The sequence below is a fragment of the Vigna unguiculata genome, chromosome 4, assembly GCF_004118075.2.
Source record: "Vigna unguiculata cultivar IT97K-499-35 chromosome 4, ASM411807v1, whole genome shotgun sequence".
In the NCBI taxonomy this organism is placed as follows: Eukaryota; Viridiplantae; Streptophyta; class Magnoliopsida; order Fabales; family Fabaceae; genus Vigna; species Vigna unguiculata.
The window spans coordinates 16,231,484-16,248,588 of NC_040282.1; the positions used below are offsets into that span (position 1 = coordinate 16,231,484).

General features: G+C 32.8%; 1 long non-coding RNA gene across 1 annotated transcript; it reads right to left on the minus strand.

Moving 5' to 3' along the window:
* Positions 1–12,756: 12,756 nt before the first annotated feature.
* On the minus strand, positions 12,757–14,957 carry LOC114181357. Its single transcript, XR_003603804.1, has 2 exons — positions 13,260–14,957; positions 12,757–13,157 (listed from the first exon to the last, which is right to left on the minus strand). It is a non-coding gene; the product is annotated as an uncharacterized LOC114181357 (long non-coding RNA).
* Between the last annotated feature and the right edge of the window lie 2,148 nt (positions 14,958–17,105).

Genomic DNA, 17,105 nt, shown 5'->3' on the forward strand with positions numbered 1-17,105 from the left:
TTTTTAAAAGTCTCAAAACGGTCCCCTTTTTTGTTGAAATGTCTCACGTTTGCCCTTCCCGTTAAGTCAAGGTTGACGCCGTTAGAAGGAGTGTCACGTGTCAGTTTCTCAATTTTTTGAATTTTTTTATTGATTTTTTATTGATTTTTTTTTTAATTTTTTTTTTTGATTTTTTAAAAAAAAAATCAAAAAATTGCCACGTGACAAGCTGTCATCGTGCCATGTGGCAGTGATAGTGACACGTGTCAATATTACGTCACGTGTCATTTTGTTAGTCTCAATTTGGTCCCTTTATTTTAATTTGTCTCAATTTAGTCCCAATTTTTGTAAAAATTAGCAATTTTGTCCCCCTTCAAATTGAAACAAAATTTAATTTTATATAAATGTTATACAAATATTTTTATTAAATTTGATATTTGTATTCAAATTGATATTTTTATTATATATTTTTAATATAGCTAAGTTTAGTTAAAGTTATGTTTCACATTCAACTTTACTTAAAATTGTTTTAAAATTTTAAATTTATATGTGTTTTATTGTAACATGAACTAGGTAATTTATGAATTTTTTTCTATTAACATTATTTTCTATTAACAACTTTTAAACCATTTTAAATAAAGTTCAATGTAAAATATTAATTAAATGAACTTAATTTGGTTAAAAATATTTACTTGAAATATCAATTTTGATGGAAATATTTGTGTACATTTATACAGAAATTAAATTTGATTTCAATTTGGAGAGGGACAAAATTGCTAATTTTTACAAAAATTGGGACTAAATTGAGACAAATTAAAATAAAGGGACCAAATTGAGACTAAGAAAATGACACGTGGCGTAATACTGACACGTGTCACTGTCACTGCCACGTGGCACGATGACAGCTTGACACGTGGCAATTTTTTTAAATTTTTTTTTTTAAAAAAAATAATAATAATAAAAAAATTCAAAAAAATCGAGGAACTGACACGTGGCACTCTCTCTAACAGCGTCAACGTTGACTTAACGGCAAGGGCAAACGTGAGACGTTTCAATAAAAAAGGGGACCATTTTGGGACTTTTAAAAATTTGGGTACCATTTTGAGATTTTGACTCCAAAATGGGGACCAAAGACATAATTAAACCTATAAAATACAAGTTAAGTCTCCTAAAACAAATATAATTAAATAAGTAATTTTCAACATCCAATTTAGTAAATAAATATTTATCTTAAGGCGTAAAAAAATAAAATTATAGCGGAATGGAACAATGTGCAGGTATCATAAACCACAATTGTATACCGATTTTTTAGGAAATTCTAAAAAAAATGCTAAAGGGACCTTCATATGAATATTGATAAATCCAAACCCCGATGATCCACGTTTCGTCATAAACACACTGTACAAGCCCACACAGTCTCGCAACCGCCATTCCTTTCGCGACCTTTGAACAATTCAGGAGTGTTGACGGACGGCATCTTCTTTCTGTACCTCCATAAATTTAATCTCCATTTTTTATATTTTAAAACGTACAAATCAAAAAGTATGAAATTTTTAGAATAAAAATAAAAATGAAAAATATATTTTAAATAATGTAATTAGAAATATAATTTTTTACATTCTAAATTATATATTTAAAAATATAAAAATTTGTATTTTGAATTATACACTTCAAATTATATATATATATATATATATATATATATATATATATGTCAACATATATGGGTACATATTAAAAAATTATGGAGGTTTTGGAAAACGTTTCTTTGCTAGTTATTTTCGAAAGAGTTTAAACAAATCTATTACCCAACCCATTAAAAACTATCGGATGCATGGATTGTGTTTTAATATATATATATATATATATATATATATATATATATATATATATATAAAACTCAATTCAATCCAACCCATTGAGTTAGGTCAATAACATTACGATTTTGAAAAACAAAATTATTAAAAGTTGAATTTTTTAAATATCAACCTAATTAAAAATAGAACAATCTTTACGATGACTAATTCAATGTTTTAAGCAATAAATTAATTCATGATAAGTTTGTTCAAATTAATTCAAGATACATTAAAAAAAATATCATAATTTATCCATAATAGAAGTATAATAGTGAGTTCTAGGTTGGGTCTCGGGTCATTGCAAACTAAACCCATCACCCAACCCATATAAGAATTGGCATATTAAGTTGGATCAAATTTGGCCTAATCATAAATGAAAACAAACCAAATCTAATTAGGTTGGATTGGGGATGAGATCATTGAGTAACTTGAACCAATGGAACCCTTAGATAATTCTTCTCACACCAAGTCTATGCTTTCCCTCTTAATCTCTTTTCTCGCTTTATTCTTCATCTCCTTGGTTTTCTTGCTCACTTTTGCCAACAATCTCAAAGCTAAGATTATTGATCTTGAAAATCTCTTCAACATCATCTCACCAATCTTAATAACCTCAAAGCTTAAGTCGTTTTGCTCATTTGTTTCCACTTTAAAACTCTCTTGTTCTCCATCCCATTCTATTCTTTTTTCATAGCTAGTTAGTGTTTTTTAACTCCCCACCCTCATTGCAATCAAATCATGGCTCATTGCAACCTCATGATCATCAAATTTCTCCCAAATTCATTATCTTAAAGTTCTTTTTGCATTCAATCTTTAAGATCGCCACCCTTAAGCTCGTCATGATCAATATGCTTATCATGACCACTAAACTCAATGCCACTTGGATCTCATGTCAACTAGAGTTATCAAAATAAGCTTGGCTCAACAAATTGACTTAAAAAGCTTATAAAACATGTTAGGTAAAGCAAAGATGACTACATTTGGTGCAATGCATTTGGCCTGTAACCTAATTAATGAGCGTAGGTAAGACTAACTCATAGTAAGCTTATAGGTCAACCCACTTTATAAAATGATAATTATATTAAAGTAATATTACTTTTTCTTAAACTAATACAAGAATTCTAATTATATTTATTTATATTTTAAATAGTTATTATGATGCCCTTTTTTTCTCTTCTTTTCTATCTCTCTCTTCTCCTATCTCTTTCACTTTCACTTTCTCCTTGCTTTTCTTTTCTCCCTTTCTTTTTGCAATCCTTTCTCTTCATTCTTTCTAATATTTTTCCTCCATACCTCATCTCTTTCAAAATTTAATAGAACCTCATTATAACTAAGGGACTAGAGAAGATTTCTATCCATTTTCAAATAGGGTAATTTCCTATTTACTCTACAATTCTTTATCTCTATTTTTCCTTATGATTTTGATATTAATCTTTGAAAGGTTAGTTGAGAATATTGATTATCTCAACTTGGTGTAGCATATATTGAAATTTACCTTTCTCTAGGTCCATTAATTTTGGAATAATCTTATTGCTTGAATTTGGAAGTTGGTATGAAGAAAAGAATCTCACGTAAGAAAAGTTACTTATGATTTTGACATAATCGCAAGCTAGATGACTTGGATGTGAAGGTGACTAGGTCACTAGATTTTGATTTCTGTGCAAGGATTATGCTTGGTTGAAAATATGTTTGAAGGCTTGCACTTAACTATTGTTGGATTTGGTTTGGTAAATGATTGTTTAAAATGTTTTAAATTAGATATTGTTATTGATGAGTTGGTTTAGTGGCAAGATTTTGCATGTTAAGTATAAAATTTCCCTAAATGGAATTTTGAATATAGTTTAGATAAGTGCAAAGTAAATTTCTATAACCTTCTTTATGGTAGATCATGAATTTGATGTGAGTATAAATGTGTTTACTTTGAGTTAAGGGACCAAGGTTGATTTGAATGAGTAAACGATGATGTTTGGACAAATCATGATTTGGATTTGATCATTTGAATTATTTAGAGGTAGTATTATTAAAGTGCTTTTGAAAAATTCTTTGAAACTAATTGATTTTAGTGTTGAGATTGATTTTTTGAAACTTTCACTCAAGCGGAGGATGTTTGCTCAAGAAAAAATAAAAAAAGTTCCAAACCTTACTCTTGGCCTAATTTTTGTGAGTGATGTGAATTATTGTTTGATTTTTGTTTTAAGTACTGAATACCTATGTCATAAAAGAGATTGTCTTGTTTCACTGATGATCTAAATTTTTAGACTAAGTTAGTAGGTTGCGAGAAGTTGAAGAGAGAGTTATTTAATACTTTGACATATGTAGATGTGTGGTTTAGGCTGTAATGAACTTATCCTAATTTACTCTCTTAAATTAGGTTGGAAATCTTAGTCTTGGGCATTGAATAAGATCAGTGGTGGAATTTGGACAAAATTTTAGAGGGACAAATTATATTTTTTATATATAAATTATTTTTTAAATGAATTTTTTTTTGTTAAATTACTCTTTTGGTCCTTGTATTTGTGAAGTAGTGTCAAATTGGTCATCTAGTTTTTCTTTGTTTCAATTTGGTCCTTGTTTTTTTAAAAATGATTCAATTTGGTTATTATCGTCAATTTTGACCAAATAATGTTAAACTCAACGCCACTTGTCAATTTGTGCTTTTATGGATTTTTTAAATTTTCTTACATATGTCACTTCCTTGTTATGCCGCATGTCAAAATGATTCAATTTAGTCTCTATATTTGCTTTTTGTTTCAATTTAGTCTCAATTTTTGTAAAAATGAAACAAATTGAATCATTTTGACATGTGGTTCAATTGTGAAGTGACATGTGTAAAAAATTAAAAAAATTACTAAAAAAAATCATAAATTGATATGTGACGTTGACTTTAACACCATTTGGTCAAAATAATAGCAAGAACCAAATTGAATCATTTTTAAAAAATAATGACCAAATTGGGGAAAAAAACTAGAGGACCAATTGTGACACTACTTGACAAATACAATGGACCGAAAGAGTAATTAACACAAAAATTTCATTTCCTCACATCATTTTATCTATTTGAAACAAGCACACATGATAATAGAATCCACAAAATATGACAATAATATATATGAAAGTGTAACATAAAGTTTATCATCAACAATAATATATTAAATAAAGCAAAAGTTACTTTTAGTTAGAGTGTTCCTCTACACTTTTTAAATAACTTAAAATCTTCAATAATTGAATAAGAACTGAACCTTGTTGCAATATCGCTTTCAATATAGATTATCATAGTGTTTGCTAAAAAGTTGACCTTCATCTTATTTCTCAACCTATTTTTTATTATTTTCATTGCAGAAAAAGATCTTTCAGTTGTAGTTGTAGAAACTGGAAGAGTCATGATACGACGAAGTAATCTATCAATCAAGTAGTAAACTTCAGACTTTTTTGTTGTTGCCAAACATGTACATAACTCTTGCATTGTTGATAAATTCTTCAAATTTGAATCTTGACAAGCATCAATAATGAAATGTTGAAGTTGAAAATTCAAATTAATCTTCTTTTGCTCATTGAAATCCATGGGATAATATTTGTCTACAAGAGTGCTCAATTTTTTCTATTATTAACTTTCCTCCAACTTTTAAAACCTATAAAAAAACACTCAAAAAATTTAAAACATGTTGATGACAATAAACTCATTGCCAATTATAATTCAATGAAAATTAACTCAATTACCTGTAACAATGAAAATATTTGAGTTAGGCCGATCGCTTGGTTTTTTACTAAAAGGATGGCATGGTAAGCAATATGCATCATCACTTAATGGCGAATACTATAACCATGAAGCAAATAAGCTAAACCAGGTGTATTGAAATCTTCTTGGATGATCATCTTTACTGGACAACGAATAATTTTCTAGATGAATTTGATATCGACCCCATTTTCAATAAGCCCTACGTACCTCATCAATTTGATTTGGTGGGCATTGCCAAATTTGAGGACGCTTTCCCGGATCACATTTTAAAGCATTTTCAAATTCCTTATATGTAACTTTATGAACTTTAGAGAGTTGTTTTGCATTTTCTTAGTTCTTGATGCACATAAATTATAAATGAATTTGAGATGCCTATATCATCTTCGGGATGGATTAACTCTTTGTCAATTGCATTCTTATAGCTAGTAATGAATAGAAAACAATCCCTTCAAGATAGAAGGATATGGGGTGAGTATTTGGATACAAGTGTAAAATGAGTCACAAATTATTAGACATGTCAAAGTGAGCCAACCTAGCTCACACAGGTTGGCTCACCACAAGTCGGGTTGAAAATGAGTGAACCCAACCCGACTCACTTTATGGTGAGCCAAAAATTTTGCAACCCGGCTCAACCCACCACAGGCTGGTGGGTTAAGTGGGTTGGCTCACTAACCCACATAAAAAAATATTTATGTATTTATTTTTAAGTATTCAAATATTTAAATAATTTTTTAAACAATCCATGAGATGACAATCACAATAAAATCAAGAACCAATGTTTTCATCATGCTCACCACCAATATATGATGAATTATTTCTAAGAAAGTGTCCATATAGTCCAAGAAAGCATGGCTAATATTGCACATTTTTTTGTCATGTTATTCAATAAAACATTCAAACTATTCAAATATTATTGAGCAACATTCTAACATTTAAAAATATGAAATTGTGAACCTATATAATTAGAAGTAGTAAATAATTATTAAAAAAGAATTAAAAAAATATTGTAAAAAAATGTTGGTGGGTTAAGTGGATCAACCCACCCTCAACCCGGCTCGAACCTGTTTAACCCGTGGGTTAAGCGAGCCGGTTTGAGTTCAACCCACTTTTAAAAAGTTAAATTTTTCTCAACCCAACCCGGCTCGAACCCGTGGTGAGCCGGGTTGGCTCATGGGTTGTAACCCATTTTGACATCTCTACAAATTATAGTTAATTGTTCCATGGTTTGATTTTAAGTAGAAGTCATTTGTTGAAGTTAGATAAGCAATATATCAACAATGTAGAATTTTATATACATGTTTCTAGAGGAAGTGTCAAGATTTATCTTCCAAGATAAAGGTAGAGTTTTCCATTAATCTAGTGTTCGAAACGAGGTTAGTGTAAATGATACTCCTTTTTTTCTACCTTTATCACCCTTTCTCTTTCACTCTCTTCTTTCTTTTCCTTTTTCCTTCTTTCTGTACAATCCTCTCTCCTCCTTCACTAGTGCAATTTGTGCATTTTACAGCACCCTATATCCTTGGTTCTAGCACAATGAGGCATATAAAGACGTGGTGACTTTTTTGTAATATTTGAGGAAGTTTACGCCTCGGTTCTATAGACAACCGAAGCATATACATGTTTATGCCTCAGTTCTATAGACAACCGAGGCATATATGTCCCAAAATTTTTATGCTCTCCTGTTATTTTCAATTTTTAAAATTAAACATAGAGTTTTATGCCTTGGGTGGACATTTAACCGAGGTAGATAGTCTCCGTTGTTGCGTTTCGTCTCTAATTGTTGCAGAATGTGCACGTTCCCTTCTTTCACACAGGTTCCCCTCTTCCATGCAGGTTCCCTTCTTCATTGTTGTAGAACGCGTGGAGCTTAGGCGCTGCCTCTATTATCGTCGTTCATTCGTGAGTTAGAGTTTGCGTTTAATGGTAAAGTTACAACGATGGTTTGCTACTGCATCGTTCTTGTTCATGCGTGTGGCTGGTTGCAGATGTGCGACGAGAAGTATGGTGCATGAACTTATACTTGCTTCATTTTGCAGATGTTGCTCGTGTGGATGAAATGTAACAGTGGTGGTTCGTCTCAGGTGCAAACCTGCAATGGTGATTGGTGTGAGTTTCTCCGTGTGCGTGGGAGTTGTGGTTGGTGAAACATTTTTCGGTGACGCGACTACCGGCATCAATGGTGGCTCATTCACATATTGTGCTCACACTGGCTGAATATTGGTGGCCATTCAGTTTTTTATTTTTATTTTTAAGGCATATTATGCCTCGGTTGACTTCGAAACCGAGGCAGTAAGGGTTAAATATGCCTCGGTTCATAACCGAGGCATAAAGGCACTATTTTTTATCTCGGCTGGATATGTCTCGGTTCTTAAACCGAGGCCAAATGACCAAAATAATCGCGACAGAAACATTTGCCTACACTAGTGTTTCTCTTTTATATTTATCCGCTATACCTTATCTCTTATAAAATATAGTCTAACCATAGAGTAGATGAGGAATGATGGCCTTCCTCCAAGAATCTCCATGAAAACATATGAAAGAAACTCCATGAATGAGAGAACTTGCGTGGAAGCTAGGAGGGAGTATGGAAAAGTGTCTCAGTTTTGGTAAGACCAACTCTAAGGAAGGAAGCTATAGTGATTCTAAGGAAGGAAGCTAAAGTGATTCTAGAGAGAATTCCACTCTAAGATGAGCTTAAACAAGATATGTGAACCAAATTTAGTAGCATTTAATTTCTCAAATTCAAGCTAAAAATTACATTGGGTAAAGACTCTATTTATGGGACCAATTTGTCTTAAACCTAGATGAGCAAATCCTAAAAGTGTCATCTTGGAAAGCTTGGGGAGTAAGCTAGATTCCTTTCCAATGAGAGGTGGACATATGACCACTACATATGGGAATCCTTTCCACTCATGGAATGACACATGGGCACTACTCTACTCATGTGGATTGCACTAATTCCTTGCTCATCAAGTTTTAAGTCCACTCTTTGACCTTTGGTCAACTCCTTAAATTGGCGCCCCACTTAGTCAAATTTGGGCCTTAACCTAAGTTGACCAACATTCATCGTCTATTTTGGCCCATTATACAGAGCTCAAAATGAAATTCCCATACTACTTGGCCAAAAATATAAGGCCCAAAATATTATCTAATTATTTACAAAGAATCCTAGACTAGGTCTTCACATCTTCTTTAGCTCAGTTGAACATTAACTTGAGCCTGCTTAGCTTAGATGAAGCCCAATCTTCTTGGATCTTTGTAGCATTGGCTAGGGTGTTTGCCATAATCCCTTCCCTCTTAAGAAAGATTTGTCCTCAGATCTACATGTTTCTTCTTAACAACAACCATTGTTATTGGTTATGTTCTATCTTCCTACTCCTGGATCAAAGACCATTCTGCAACAAACATCAAACAGCAAGGTAAGTGCCATGTTAATAGACATCCAAAGAATGTAGACCTCAATATGCATACACCAAATGAATGATAAGGGTATTTGTTTTTAGGAGCATTTCATATAGTTATTTCTTTGTCTTGTGTTGAATACATAAAATTTTGAAGATGTTTCTTGCTTCAACACAAGGTTTATTTTTCTTTTCTCTTTGAGAGGAAGAAGCAAGATTGACCTTTTCTTTACACAAGTCTTTACCCCTTTCAATGATTAATTTTTTTCTAGGGCACTCAGAAGTCATGTGTTTTCTACCTAGGTAGAATTTTCTTTTTCTTAATTTATTTATTTTTCATTTCCACTTGAGCTTCTACCACCTAGGTTAATGTTAAAGGATTGAGCGCAATTTTTCTCTCCTAGTGTCTGAAGGTTATTTCATTGGTGAAACCATTATGCATGGATTTCTTGTCAAATTGCCAAGGCCTCCCTAATAAAATATAACAATCCTCCATAGGAATTATATCACATAACATAAAGTCTTCATACTTTCCAATGGAGAACTTGACCTTCATTTGTTGGTTCACTATCATATCTCCATCTTCATTAAGCCAAGAAACTTTATAAGGTTTGGAATGGGGTTTAACAATCAAAGCCAAGTTGTTAACCAACCAAGTACTACAAGAATTGCAACAAGACCCACTATCTACAATGAGAGAACATGCATGTGTTTTCTTGAACTTTACATCTTGTATGAAAGATGTTCACTCTTTGTTACAACTGTTGTGGACTAGGTTAATTATTTAGAATGCTTCTAATCACAAAAACGTCTGTTTCACAAGGGTAAGTATCCTCACGTTTATCCTCACATGAATTCTCACTCTCACCAGAACTCTCTTCATCTTGGCTAATATAGTTATCAATGCCCCTTAAGATCATGGTCTTTTTGGTGGACATTGTGATGCAATGTGACCTCTAACAAGTTATTTAAAACACTTAATATAACTAGTGAGAGTGTGTGATGATAACCATTCCCTTGAATTTTCTTTCTCTTTGCTTAGGGTCGTAGGGGTTTCATGTTCTTCTTTAACTTTTTCCCTACTCTTATAAATTTTCTTCTCATAAGAACTAAAGTGGTTGTTTTTAAAACTTTTCCCAAAATATTTTGCTCTACCTTTATTTAAAGTTGTCCAACTTATTTAAATCTTGTAAGGAAACAATTCCACTCGATCTCTTATTTTAAGACTCAAACAACTAAGGAACCTAGAAATTGTAGTGTCCTCATGCTCCCTAATCCCAACCCTCATCATGTGTAAGTGCATATTTTTTCTGGATTCTTCAAACTCAATGTTATTTTGATGTAGTCTTTGGAGCTTATTCATAAGCTTCTTATGTTACTAGGAGGAAATGTGTATCTTCCTAAGGGCACTCGTACGGTCATTCTAATATTGGACTTATGGAGCATCGTTGATTCTCCTCTCCTTTTCTAGATGTCGACCAATACATAGGATTGCCTTGAAAACATAGGGTAACTAAGGGCACTTTTCTCCCCTCACTTACTTGGTGACAAGCAAAAAGTTGTTCCACCTTCATTTCCCAATCAAGATGTATTTCCACATCTTCTTTTCCATGGAAGTAATGAAGGTTTATACTATTCTCTCTTGGAGGTTCCCTGTGGAATTCTCTTCTACGTCTTATATGTAGTGGAGGAGGAGGTTGATAATAAGTGCCTAGCATTCTCCTATGCTCCTCATTATGTGTGGCAAGCATAGGAATCTCATAGCTTTTTTTAGAGTAGCTCCCACTCCTCAATTCTTCTTGTATTTTGACTTGTTTTTTTGTTGAGACGCCTAAGCTCTTCTTCCAAAGTGGAAAGATATTGATCTTTCTATTCTATCTTTTTCTTTTAAAAGAGTTTGTTGCCTTTTCCAAATTTTTAGTGATATTTTAGTTCTTTGGCCAAATGATTTAAACTTGGTGGGGTCTCATTGCTATAATCACTACCAATTTGAAAGGAAGATGACTTAGACATCTTAGATTTTTTTTTATAGAACACAAAGACTTTGGTGTTTAAAAGAAACTTAAAAGAAGAAGTAATTACCAAGTTATTTGAGTTCTCCTCCAGGATAGAGAGGTGAATTACTCAGATTACTTAAGTATCAAGTCTTTTCTAGCCAAAGGACCTTATTACTCTTACACAAGTTTTCTTAATTGAAATTATGTCAAAGAATAAGTTGGCACACACTAAAAAAAAAGCAAAAGCAAAACTAAAACAAGCTAAACCTAAAACAATTAAAATAAACAATACGGTAAAATTGGAAGGCACTTAGAACCTTCAAAATTTTACAACGAAAAGCGATTTTACTATACCAAAAAGAGGTTCTAATTAGGAGATGAGATTGAGTACGAAAGACTCCCCCAAGACACGTAATTAGGGCGTGGATTACAAGAGAAAAAAAAATTCAATTTTACAACTCAATAGAAATACAATCAAAATGCACAAAATGTAAACTGCTTCATGTCACTTTCTCCTTTTGGGTTGCGGTTTTTGATCGTCACTAAGTGTTTCACTCTTGCCTTCCTCTTGTTTATTTCACCAAAGAGAAGTATCCTTCAAGGATAGATACCCTTCTTCTTAGGATTCTACCTTAAGAAAGTTAGTTCACCTCCAAAAGGAAAACTACACAAAATATGATAACCAAACCAAAAAGAGGCCAAGAAATAATGCAAGAAAAGCACAAAATTAAGGATGCAAAACTCAAGGAGAGTAAAACCATGACGTGCGCAAAGATAGCCAAAGAAAAAAAATATTAAGGTATAGAAAAAAAGTAAGCACACCAAAATGAACGCCTAAATAAAGATTTTAGAGTAGATGAAGAAAACAAAAAAAAAATACTAGAAGAGAAATTCAGTACTTCTTGTCGCACTAACTTATGAAGAATGGCTTGTAATAGTGATTATATTACTAAATGTACTAGACATATGATGACCAAATTTTTTTAATTTCTTTTTTTACATTAATTATTATTTTCTATATTATACTAAAAAATATTAACACAAAATTTCACAATAACATATAATTAAAATATTCACATATACATATATTTATATATCTTACAGTACTGTATGTATCTTAAATTTACATCATTTGGTACATATTATATTTTCTACACTAGAAGAGGAAGGAATATTATTTATTTATAGTTTCCCCTCGTAGGTTAACGTTTAATCATGTGAAGGAAAAAGGTTATGAATAGCATTCACTTGGACTAATTAGGGTAAATAAAAAGTGACTCCAATTTGTCCTTCCAAGATAATCGGTGTCTTTGGAGCATTTAGGATTGTGATAGTATAATTTTCAGTTCCTTGAAACGTTACCGAATTATTTACCGCATTAGTTTGTCATACGTTTCCCAGAAAGATTGGTACTATATCGGTAAGAATGAGTCGGGCATGTTAGGGGTTGTCAACACCTAATTTTGTCCGGATACATAAAATTAATTTGCAAAAATTAAAAAAAAATAATAATATATAATAATAATAATGAATAATAAGGTTGTAAAACGTTTCTCTTTTAAATTTTGTTTTAGTCATACTTTTTTTAATTTCTACATTATTCACATTCTCTTTCTATTCTTTATTTTTTTATTTTTATTACATATGTTTTTGTTTCTTTTATCTCCTTTTTACTTTCTTTTATTTTATTGATTTTTTATTTTACTTTATATTCTTTTTCTTTCTTTTCTTTTCTTTTTAATTTTATTTTTTTTAATTTTTTTAATCTTATCTTTTCTTATTTTATTTCCTTTGATCATTTTCGTTTTTGTGTTTTTGTAAATATTGTATTAAAAAAATTTATTAAAATGAAAAAAAGAGGGTGAAAATTTGAAGTCAACTTTGGCTGTTCCACCTCCGTTCCATCTCTGCTGACCTTTCCACTCTCATGCAAAGATTTTTTTTGATCTTCCCACGTTACTCTGCTCTTGAGGTTTCGACACTCAAAAGGAAATCGTGGGCAAGTGTATCACGGCTGCACCAATGACAGGCATGGCAGCGGACAACAGACGTAGCTACACTGATAGGGTGGCTGGGAGGCATCCTGGCTTATGCTTTTGGTCATCTCAGAACGTTGTGCAGAGTATGATGAAAGGGGAAACTGGCATGGTAATATCAAGGGAGGAAAGCCATTTGAAAAGGAGGAGACTCCCTGGAGAAAGAAGACGATTTCACAATATCACAAACAAGGAGAGGAACGCAACAAAAAAAGGAAAGTTTGAGGAGATCAGATTTGGGAGAACAAAAAGCAAACCACAGTGAAAGGAGGAACACGAGTGAAGAAGCATCAAGAGGTAAGTAACATTGCCGTGAATATGAACTGGAATGTGTGCGACTGGTTAAATATGCGAATATGATGTTCTGTTGTGCTGTGTTCTTTTGTGCTGTGTTCTTTTGCTTCACGCGCATCTGCATGTAAAAAGCCGTTGTGATGTTGTGATCTCCATTTACAATGTGCCTATGCCATCTAAACAAAAACAACAAAACAAAAAAATCAAAATCCAATCACAGCGACTAACACCAAATATCGCGTAATGCATTCAGTCCTTCTTCACCATGTCTGCCTGTACATACATAAACATGACCAGCTTTATCTTCTAACCCACCACAGTCACTTCCCAACCGAACTTCATAGCCACATATTACCTCCATTTATCCCTGTAGTCTCCATTCCCCAAAGTCAGCCAACAACACACGAGCTTCCATCACCCCTATATTCCCGACCATTTGTCCATTCACCAATTCCCCCACTGTTACATACTCCACACTCATATTCCACCTGAAAAGAAAAAAAAACACACTTGAAAATACAAAGTCCAGACACTGCAATCATCATCACCGACACGCAATCTCCCACCATCTGTTAATTTTTGTTCTTTCTCATCTTCATCTTATACCCGCATAAAAAGCCAAAATAACAGAGAACCCAAACCCCAATTCCAGTGCCAAACATTCAAGTCTCACCTTCCCCAGTCACACGCATTCAACCAAAACAGAGAAGTGAGAAGGAGATAAAATCATCGCCGGCGGCAGCGCCGCCGGCGAGTTGGAGCTTCACCGCGTCGCGGCGAGTCGTGTGCAAACTAGTGCTTGGGTTAGGTCGCTTTGACGTGAGGAAAGAGAGAGCTGAAATCGTGTATCCAGTAGCGTTCCAGTTCACGGCGATGATGCTACGACGGCGGCCTCGGTCGCGGTGGTCTGAGAGAACGAAGCGGAGGCCGTTCGAGCCACGCCTGAGAAGAGAGGGAGCAAAGCTTGAGCATCTGTCTCGCGCAAGAAGAAGAATGAAAGACTTGGGGCGCAGCGGTGTCGATCTGGGTCGCGAAGGCCGGAGGTTGAGCTTCCATGGTGCTCGCGTGTTCCGATCGTGGTGGCCGGTACAGTGGCGGCAAGTCTTGGTTGGCTACGGAGGTGCGACGAAGGAGCCTCGCGCGCAGGAGAAAGAAACGAGGAAGCAACTCAGGCAGCTGGGTTCACGTCGGCGACACTGCCGATGGTGACTGGCGTCCACGGCGGTGGGACGTGCAGCGGCGGCCTGGACGTTGTGGTGTGCGGTGATGGGAAGAAGAGACTGCTGCAAGAGAAGGAGAAGCTTTAATTTTCAAGAAGGGTTTAGCTTCAGTGGGAGTTAGGTTGAACATTTCCGCCACGCGTACCCCTATTTTCAATCTCCGCACCTCCATTTTCTATGTGGCCTGCTGTGTTTTCTTCTTTGTGCAACCTCCTGTTTTACTGATCTTACTCCTCATGTTTCATTGTCTTTTTTTGGGCTTGTTTTGTTTTCTTTACTTCCCGCACCTGTAACTTTTCTTTCTCACCCTCCTTTGTTTTGGAAACTTCTTTGTGCACCTCCATAATTGCTGATCTCGCACCCCATGTTTTTATTGGTCTGATTTTGGGTCTGATTATATTCGCTGTCTGCACCCCAATTTTCACAATTTACGCATTTCTTTTTTTTTTTTTTTACTCTATTTTCAGCTTTTACTAGCCGCTTTAATAAATATACCTCATTTACTTCATGTATCTCCCACTAATCACTCATACACCCCCATATTTTGTTTCCCACTTTCATCTTTCTTAATTAAATTATTTCTTTTATTTATTTATTTATTTTCATTTTGTTTTTTATTATTATTTATTTATTTTCGTTTATTTATTTTTATTTTTTATTTTATTTTTATTTTTTATTTATTTATTTATTTTATTTATTTATTCCTAGAAAACCAAGCAGTCGAAAATTATTAAAAATTACAAAAAATAAAAAATCCAAAAAAGTGAAAAATGTTCTCTTTGTTTTATTGTGTCTGTCCGGTCGCTCGCACCGTGTGACACTCATTTTCAAAAATACCAAAATAGTTTTCTTTCTCTTTTAGTGTCTGTCCGATCGCTCGCATCGTATGACACTTGTTTTCAAATAATTCAAGAACACCAAAAAATATATAAAAATACAAAATATCAACATTTTCCAACATTTTTTAAGAACTACGTGATCCTTGATTCTCCCATGTGAGATACGTAGGAGCAAGGCCAGTCCTTGTCAGGTTCACCTTCAAAAAATCTAATCGTTTTCTCAACATTTTCCAAATAGCCCTTTTTTTAAAAAAATTATCTTTTAAAGAACTGCGTAACCCTGATTTCTCATTTTTGAATGAGAATACGTAGGACCAAGGTCAATCCTTGTCGGGCCCAAAAAATTAAAAAAATATTTTTGTTTCTTTTTAGCATTTTACTCTCATTATTTTTGGGGAAAATTAACATTTTGAAAATCACATCAACTTTGCATATTTGATTAAAGGTACCGCCCTCGGGCGGGCGTTGTAGGGTGGTGATACCATCCCTACGCGTAATCGACTCCCGGATCTAAAATCTTGTTTTTCGCAGACTTGTGTTATCTTTATGGTTTTCCATAGTTTTCCAGAATAACTATGGTGGCGACTCCCAAATCTTTTTTTAAACCCGTTTTCTTTTTTTGTTCGTCGTCTCGTCGCGATTACGGTTGTGACAGGGGTAACCATCTACGATGAGATTATAATATTGTTTTTATACACAACCATAAAATAGGGAAGTGAGACAATATCACATGAAATTATAACATGTCTTAACAAAATACAATAACATACAATGAAAACTCATTTAAATTCATAAAACTTGTATCTTTATTTCATTAATAAAGATTTTGATTAATGAAATAAAGATCCAAGTATTCATTTAAATCCCCAAGGTTATACCTCCAACTACAAAAATCAAATCTTTATTTATCATAAGTTTTATTTTGATATTAAGTCATATGATTGTGTAAATAAATAAATAAGATCAGTGCATAACTAAAAATAATTATAATAAATAAAGGGGACCAATACGTGACTGAAGATAAATATAAATAAATAAAAAGGGTAATTATAAATTGAATAAATAAGACCAGTGCATAATTGGATATGAATATAAATAAATAAATAAGAACGAGAACTAAATATAACTTAAAATAAGATTAGAGACACATCACTTAAAGTAAATATAAAAATAATTATGAAGATAAAAAATAATAAAAGTAAAATGATAAAATAATAATCTCATTCCCTTATTTTAATTATTGTGAAAAATAAACCAAAGTTGTTTTGAGATTTTGATGATATATAATTTCTTTTCCTTCCTTTGCTAATATGACCTCAGTCTCTTTTATCTTCTCTTTTTTTTTCACTGGAACTTCACCACTGCCTCTTCTCCAATTCTTTTCTCCCTTCTTTCAACGTCTTGTTTTTTTTATTATTTATAGAGGTGAAGTCATAATGACTTTTTAGTTTTAATTAAACTAAGCTTAATAGTATAGTTACTCATTCAATTACTTATAGATTATTTTTTTAAGATATTTTATCTCCTCCTTATCACCACAATAGTTTATCTGTGTCATCATGTGTTCAGTGTGTTAACGTTGATAATTATTAGCTTTTTTTTAATTTTATTTTATTAAAGAAATAATGGTTTAGATGTATATAATGATTAACTAACAGACGTATATCTATCATAATTCATAGTCATTTATATATACATGAAATTTATATATATATATATATATATATATATATATATATATATTATAAAT